The following is a 9188-nucleotide window of genomic DNA, read 5'->3' as shown; positions in this document are numbered from 1 at the left end:
AAAAAACAAAAACAAAAAAAAACCACCCACACAAAAAAAAAAAAAAAAAAAAAAAAAACACCCCCCCCCCCCCCCCCCCCCAAAAAAAAAAAACCCATGAAATTTTCAACAAGTAACGAAGAACAAGAAAACAATAATTAGGGACATCAGCATTTTCGTCTCCTCAAATACCATTGTTTCTCTGTTTTAGGAACTGCAATCTTTTATGTTTTGATCGTCTTTCTCAGGGGTCCACTAAGCGACATCAATAGCTGAAGTGATTTCTACCAAGTGGAGAAGGCCAAAAAAGCTGGCCTGACTGGCTAGTGACACTTTCGTTCTGTCTCAGGAGCCGGCTGACTAACTTCCTGTGCTGTGAAGAAGGCATTTCTGGAATTTTAGCGGAGAAGGAATTTTCTTGGTAGTCTGGAAGTGGTTAAACTGCTGGTTTCCTTTACCCACTTGCTGACCGTATTATCCACTGTCTGACTCACTGATATGACGTCTAAGAGACGAACCAGCCAAGTCAAGCAGTTGCAGTTACTCATCAGGAAAAGCAGTGTCTCATCTTGAGACACACGGACGTCAAGCGTCTCAAACGCAAACCCGTCTGTGTGCAGTTGCTGCTTCTTCTCCTCTCTTAAAGGTTTTATTATGGCTGAAACTTTTTAGGAAAAGACCTTGAAATCCTTAAGTCTTAATATCTTAAAAAATAAAGACACAAAGGATTTTGTCCTTAGGCATGGGTCAGAGAGCAGTCGTTTGAAATGGTGAATCGATGTTTGATATCTAATATGTAATCACAATCTTGTGCTGCTATGCTGTAAAAGGGGACGACTGCACCCATAATACATCTGCGCAGTGAGCGTCTCTGCAGGCAGCATCCAGAGTGAAAGCAAAACTGATCCTTATGTCATCTAGGAAAAGGCTTCTTAGAAATTCCCAGAAGGTTCTTCTTTATGAAAGGGACCCCCCTCCCCAAGCTATTGTAACATCTTCATTTCCCATGCCTCTGTGTCAGGAAAGGCGTGGTTCCTATAATTTCACTGCAGTTCTTACTCCACAGAGCGAGTCCTCACAGCAGTGTGTGAAGTATTCATCAGGTAAATGAAAACATGTAGCCATAGTCTTTTCAAAGCTGACACCACCGGGGCTGATGGTCCCCGACAGCATGCTGCAGTTCCTTGGTGGACCTACAGCTGAGGCCAGGTATGAGCTCCTTTTCCCAGGGACTTTTCTAATTGCCCATCAGCCAAGGGAAATCCTGGAGCTTCATAAAGCGCTGTTAAGATATGTTTGATACGTTTTCCATCACTTTAATTTTTTTTCTGGGTAGAAAAAGTTATCGAAAATTCGATTAAGGTTTTACTTTGTAAAAGTTTTGTTTGTAGGGGCTGGAGAAATGGCTCGGCAGTTAAGAGCACTGGCTTCTCTTCCAGAGGTCCTGAGTTCAATTCCCAGCAACCACCTGGTGGCTCACAACCATCTGGGATGGGGTCTGATGCCCTCTTTTGGTGTGTCTGAAGACAGTGGCAGTGTACTCATATACATAAAATAAAAAATCTTGAAAAAATGTTTCAAATTGTGTGTGTATGTGTGTGCGCACGCATACACACACACACACACACACACACACACACACACACACACACACAAAGCATATTTTCCCAGAGATTGGAGGAATTCAGTCCCTTGAAGTTGGAGCTGCTGCTAGTTGTGAGGCACAGCAGAGGGTGGTAGTAATTGCACTTAGGTCTTCTACAAGAGCACATGTGCTCTTAACATCATTTTTTTTTTTAGCCCTGAAGATTCTTACAAACAAAACAACAGTACCCACATACCTCTCACCCCCCACACACCTAGAATCTAATTAACATCACAAGTATAGCATGGGACAGCCTGGGCAAATAAATAACCTGTAGTTCTACCACAGCGAGCCTGGTTACCTGAGTTTGATTTCTCTCCCTGCTTTTCTGAAGCTCTGTGATCTTGAAAAGGGCCATCATCCCGTTTTTGATCCATTCTCCTCACTTATGCAATGCTATTTAACAAGCTTGTTTGAGGATTATGCTGGATTAAACAGCCAAAGCTCCCAGAGTAAGGTCTGTTACATAGTAAGTGCTCAGCAAATATTAGCTTCCCGATTAACAGACTTTAAACGATCATGTTAGATGTATGGTTCATTTCATAGTAGTCTCTATTGTTATTGTATATAATTTCAGCTTACACATAATTTTAAGCCTTTTTTGTTTATGTGTATGAATCTTTTTATTTTCCACATGGCTGTATAAACTTCATACAGCCGTGATCTCTAACCATATCATGGAGTTGTTAAATTTCAGCTGTTAAAAATGTCATTCATCTCTCAGGGGACAGCTATACCAGGCTCCTGTCAGTAAGTGCTTCTTGGCATCTGCAATAGTGTCTGGATTTGGTGTTTGCAGATGGGATGGATCCCTAGGTAGGGTAGTCTCTGGATGGCCTTTCCTTCAGTCTCTGCTCCACTCTTTGTCCCTGTCTTTCCCTTGGACAGGAACAATTCTAGGTTAAAAAATTTGAGATGGGTGTGTGGCCCCATCCATCAGCTGGGTGACTAATACAGATGCAGATACTCACAGCCAACCATCAGACTGAGTCTGGGGACTCCAGTGGAAGAGTTAGGGAAGGACTGAAGGAGTTGAAGGGGATTGTAGCCCCTTAGGAAGAACAACATCAACTGACTGGACCACTCAGAGTTCCCAGGGATTTAATTACCAACCAAAAAGTATACATGGGTGGGACCATGGCTCCAGCTGCATATGTAGCAGAGGATGGCTTTATCTGGCATCAATAGGAGGAGAGGCCCTTGGTCCCGTGGAGGCTTGATGCTCTAGCGTAGAAAGATGCTAGAGCAGTGAGGTGGGAGAGGATGAGTCGGGGGAGGAACACCCTCATAGAGGCGAAAGGGAGGGGGGATGAGATGGGGAAGTTGTGGAGGGGAAACAGGGAAGGGGGATATCATTTGAAATGTAAACAAATAATTAATTAAAAATGTCATTCATCTTTTACAGAATCCTACTGAAATTATCCTTTTTAAAAGAATGTGTACTTTATTGCTATTTTGTTAACTATACATGGTTCTACAGTGAATATCTTGAAACATTCTTGAATTAATTCTATTGATTTTTTTTTGCTTAGCAAGTAGAATTCCTAAAAATAAAACACGAACTTTATACAAAATAACATTTCAGTATAACTTTCCAAAAATAGCTGTTCTAAGTCACAATATTCAGATGATGTATCAGTATTTTAAGGATCTTTTCAGTAACATTTATATAACCTTTGGATAAGTAAAAACTAATATTTTAACTTTTTGCTATTTTTGCTTATTTGCAATTTATATTTCTTTTTGCATGCTTTTATATTTTGCACATTCATGTTCTTAAATCAAATGATGTTTAAAGTTTGTGCTGTAAGCTATGAGTATTGATTTCTTCCTATAATATTAAACACATATTGGCCAAAGCTATTTTAATTAAGTTCTTTCTGGGAGTTTAAGGGAAAAAAAGAAGAAGAAAAGCACTATTTTTTTGTTACAAATGTCAGCATACTTAGAATAGTTCCAGCTAGGTAAAGTTACAATCCAGACATGCTAACAGAAAAGTTTGCCTGAACCTTTACTATAACAGAACAAACCATTTGTTTCTCCCCTTTCTTGCAGTTACCACTGGTGTATCAGTCCGTAGCTACCTCATTCATATCAGGCACTGAGTTGGACTCCATGAGTAAAAAGAAAGAATTCAGCTGGGGAAGTTGTAGGCAGGCGCTTAAACACATGATTGCAACATAATTCCCTAAGACCTGTGATTCAGATCACATAACTGCTGTGAGATTTCCAGCATGGCTTGCAGTTCACAGTTGGCATGACTCTGCCCCTCTGACCTTTGATGTTACCCTTAGCCCAACTGGAGATGTCTCAGAGATGATGAAACATTGCAGCAGATCTGACACAACCACCCTCTGTCCTGCAGCACTTCCCCAAGAACCTTCCTTTTTATGTAGATACCACACCTGGTTGCCTTCATATCACATCGACATTCTTGCTTTCACGTTTTCTGTGTAAACACCACCCCCCCTCTAAGCACTCAGTGTTGGGTACCCTAGTTGGATGACCTTGGTACTGCATTCCTTGTTGACCTCATTCGTGGGCAATCTCATATAGTAAGCCCACAGCTTCAGAAAGTTTCCACCATCCTCTTCTGAGGTCCAGGTTTGAATATCTGGTGCTCTACTGGTTTGTATGTATTGCATGTTAAATCAAAGCTTGCTTGTTTTATTTTTTACTTTTCACAAGCCTTCTCTTTACAGAGATTCCCTACCCAGCGCACAGCATCACTGTGCTCAGAGTTACATAATCAAATACTCAGATATCTAGGTCTGCCCTCGCTTCCTGTTTCTTTTTCTCCCCTCCCATGCTTCTTTCACATCTTCTTTTCTTTTAAACTTGGGATTGAACCCAGAGCCTTGTGCATGCTAAACGGCTATGCTGCTTCTGAGCCACAGCCCTGGTCTTCAGTATTTTTCTGTTTTCTTAAAATTGTCATCTTTTCCATCAATAAGTCTTGACAGCTCAGCCATCAAAATGTTACCTCCATGAGTATAAATATCTTACCACCTCCACTTATGTCATTATGTTTAGACAAGTTCTGCTATGTAGCACTCGCTGGCCTAGAGCAGGCTATGTGGACTTGGGTGCTCTCAAACTCACAGAGATCCTTCTGCCCCTGTGTCTTGAGTACAAGGATGGAAAGACAATGTGCACCCCTATCGAGGCCATTTTTGTCATTATTATATCTGGCTGAGAAGTGATATTGATTTTCTAGATGACCTTCCTATTTCTGTTTTCCTATGCCTTACTAATGAATTTCCCACACATGGGTGAGTTATTTTTCAGAATATAAATGTGTTCAGTCAACTTGGCTTAATACTCTACAATGGTTTGCTGTGAAGCCAAGAACGAGGAGAGTCCTTACCCAAACTTACTATGGTGGTTTGAATGAAAATGGTACCCATAGGGTCAAATATTTAGATGCCCAGTTGGTGGAATTGTTTGGGAAGGATTAGGAGGTATGGCCTTGTTGGAGGATGTGTATCACTAGGAGTCAACATTAAGGTTTTAAAAGTTTATGAAAATCCCAATGAACTCTTTTTGCCTTATGCTGGTGGGTTGAGATGTGAGCTCAGTCACTGCTCCAGTAACATGCCTGCCTGCTGCTATGTTCCCCTATCACGATGGTCATGAACTCTTAACTCCTTAGAACCATGAGTCCCAAATTAAATGCTTTCTTTTGTAAATTGACCCTTGGTTGTGGGTGTTTTATCACAACAATTAACCCTCCTCAACTAACTGTGATTCACCCCATTCAGTCCACTTAGCCAAGCTGCCTGGGCTTGCTCCTTCTTATGCTCCAAGTTTGGCCTCTGATTAGGTCTTGGCACTTGTCATTTATTCTTCCCAGAATGATGCTCTTCTAGTTCTTCACAAGGCACATTTCCTTATCCCACAGAATTCAAAGCAAAGACATTCCCAGACTTTCAGCTCTTGAGATCTGTCTTCAGGAGTTACAGGCAGACACAGCCATGCCTGGCTTTTTTATAGAGGCTGGGGGTTGGAACTCAGGTCCACAGGCTTGTACAGCAAGACCTTTTACATACTGAGGCCTGATGCCAATTTATTGTTCATGAAAGAGACATTGCTATTCATGTTCTACCTGTAGATTTCTTGAGCTTTCTCTGAATGTTACTGCACATGTTAGACCGTAAGAGGCCCTTCCCTTTTACCCTGCTGTGCAGCTGTTTCCTGTGAATTGAAATGTTCCCTGGTGGGTTTGTCAGGAGCGAGAAGAGGCTCAAGACTCAGAAAGATAATGAAAGTTACAAGGCTTGCAAAGCTCATAAAAGTTACAAGATCCACCAGTAATTGCTGGGGGAAGAAGAGATTGTCCTCTGGCACTGAGCCCCAGTTTTGGAGGGACCATTAGAGATGTGGCTTCTATGAGCTGATCCTGTAAGTAACCCCTTAACCCTGCTTCTGTGAGTACATCCATAATGTCCCAGCACACTGAATTAGACTTGAGGGAGCCATTTCTTAGTTCTGTCATTGGTACACTATCTGGGACAAATAACCATTTTCATCTCTCCCTAGAAATTCTACAGCACCTGCGAATACAATGCTCTTTGATGATTCTGACTGGTTCAATCAGGCATTCTTCCTGGTCAAGGAATAACCCATCGATAGTATGATTATTGATGATTTGGCTTGGTTTGAGAAATCAGCATTGCTATTTAGTTCCAAGTCGGGTTTTGGGAGAATTCAGCTGCCACCAGCTCCTGTCACCTTCACTGTCTTTTTTTTTTTTTTTCGAGACATGGTTTCTCTGTATAGCCCTGGCTGTCCTGGAACTCACTTTGTAGACCAGGCCGGCTTGGAACTCAGAAATCTGCCTGCCTCTGCCTCCCGAGTGCTAGGATTAAAGGTGTGCGCCACCATGCCCGGCTACCTACACTGTCTTTAATACGGTTCTAGGGTTTTTTAAAAAAACATCTTGAGTATCTGACAGTAAAGGACAAGGTAAATGCATGCTGTAAGATGCTGTACAGTAATTAAAGGGACGCAAATAAATATTGAAACAAGTGACACTCTATAATGTGTATTGTTGAATGGCAGAAGATAAACAATATTATTATAGTATGTAACATCACTTCAGTTTTGCTAATTTCCTCTTTTCATAATATATTCATATATAGTTTTTACTAAAATTTGAATAAAATTATGTTACTCAGAAACCTTTTTACAAAAAAGGCCCTCTGAAATTTTATGCTTTGTTTAAAACTAGATTATGCATTGTTTGCATGTTATAAAAAACTATGTATAAAATATAGAGTTTATGTACAATACACAAGCTTCTATCAAGCAACAAATCAGAACATGTGCTCTCTCTAAGCACACATGCATCAGTCTGTGTCTAGCCAATTCTTGTCAGTCCTTCAACTGTTAATTCACTTTCAATCTAAAGTGTGACTTTATGATAAAAAAAATTTGCCAAATATCATTCTTCTTCTTCTTAAGAAAGTACAACAAAGAAAATGAGCCTAAGGGAAATTATTTCATTTTGTTAGAATTAAAAAAATATTAGTGCAAGCCAGGTGGCAGTGGCATATACCTTTAATCCTAGCCCTTGGGAGACAGGCAGATCTCTATGAGTTCAAGTCCAGCCTGGTCTACAGAGCTAGTTTCAGGACAGCCAGGGCTACACCTGTCTCAATAAACAAAAACAAACAAATAAAAAATTTAGTCCAGTTGTTTTAAAATCATATTATGAAATAATGGGTGTTCCATTTGAACATCTGTCATTTAGAAATTCAAATGTATCTCTGCTTAGATTGAAGTGTCCTTCACCTTAACTGAAATTCTGCATATAAAATGGGAAATTCAGCTATTGCATGATAGATCTCTCAGAGACTACTTTATTATAATTCAAGTGGTAGCACCTTGGACTAACAATTATTTGTAATAATAGCTTAAAGATGAGATGTAAGACAGTAATGGATGCATTTTGAGTTGAGAAGCAAACTCACGGAGCTTTGTATGTATTTAATTAGGAATGCCCTTGGGTTGTTTAAAACTTGAGTTTATTCATAGTTTTAAAAATTAATTTACCTGCCTAATATTTTTAGAATATCTGCTATACTGCATAAAAGAAATGAACGAGACCTTTTCATAAATAGTTAATTAAACGATCAACTAGCAAATTCAAACTATGACATATGTGCAGGCTGGCCTTATGACAAGCTAAAGTCATTTGAGAGGAGAGAACCTCAATAAAGAAAATAACTCTATGCGATTGGGTTGTAGGCAAGCCTGTAGGGCATTTTTTTAAATTAGTGTTTGATGAAGAAGGGCCCAATGTACTGTGGGTGATGCTATCCCTAGGCTGGTGGTCTGGGGTTCTATAAGAAAACAGGCTGAGCAAACTATGATGAGCAAGCCAGTAAACAGCACCCCTCCATAGCCTCTGCATCATCTTTTCCCTCCAGGTTCCTGCCCTGTTTATGTTCCTGTCCTGACTTCCTTCTTTGATAAACACGTGATAGAGAAGCATATGCCAGATCAACCCTTTCCTCTCCATGGTTCATTGGTCATGGTGTTTTATCACAATAGAAACCCTAACCAAGACAAGGTACATTAGGAAACTGCAGTGGGAATCAACATGAATTGGGATAGAGATGAGGACCTTCCTTTTGTCTAATAAAGGAATGTTGCCAGCTTTTAAATACCACTGACCTGAATCACCCTGCTAGGGCCAGAATTTCTCTGTAGTGAATGCACTACTATGTGTGGGTCGTGACCACTTTGGGAGTCTCACAACCCTTTCACAGGGTTCTCCTAAGACTGTTGCAAGACAGGTATTTACATTATAATTCATAACCGAAAATTGCAGTTATGAAGTAGCAATGAATATCATTTTATGGTTGGGCATTAGCACAACGTGAGGAGTTGGGTTAAAGGCTCACAGCATTAGCAAGGTTGAGAACCACTGAGCTCATAGGAACCAGCCATATAGTCCCCAGCAAATATTCTTTGGCGTCCATATCTGTGTTTTCTCTTGTACATACCACATACTGTAGGAAGAGGAATAAAAACAGAGCCAAGGGCTTATGGACCATGAGATGGTCCTCTCCTGATGCTCTGTCCAGAGAAATAGCTTTAGGGAACTGTACTTTTGGCTCCAAATGAGAAAGTTTATAAACTCAGTGTAGCAAGCAAAAGTAAAAGAATAAATTGAAGGTAGCAGATCGTAGAACATCATCAAATCAGAGGCTTATGGTATCCCACAGAAATGCCTGGGGAAGCCCTGCTGGAGCCGTCATGCTGGGGCTCCTGACTGAGGTTCAGGCCCAGCTGAGTGGTGCTTCTCATTTCTACCCCAGGCTTTTCCACGCCATTGGATAAACAGTAACCTCAGCTCGAAATGGCTTTCCTTAGAGCTGTTCTTCGTTTTAAAATGTTTATTACTTAAGATCGAGTGACACATGAAACTCAAGAAGAACGAAGACCAAAGTGTGGACACTTTGCACCTTCTTAGAATTGGGAACAAAACACCCATGGAAGGAGTTACAGAGACAAAGTTTGGAGCTGAGACGAAAGGATGGACCATCTAGAGACTGAC

This window comes from Mus caroli, chromosome 4 (assembly GCF_900094665.2).
Source record: "Mus caroli chromosome 4, CAROLI_EIJ_v1.1, whole genome shotgun sequence".
Taxonomy (NCBI): domain Eukaryota; kingdom Metazoa; phylum Chordata; class Mammalia; order Rodentia; family Muridae; genus Mus; species Mus caroli.
The sequence above is the reverse complement of the archived record's forward strand: the minus strand, read 5'-3'. Positions refer to the sequence as shown.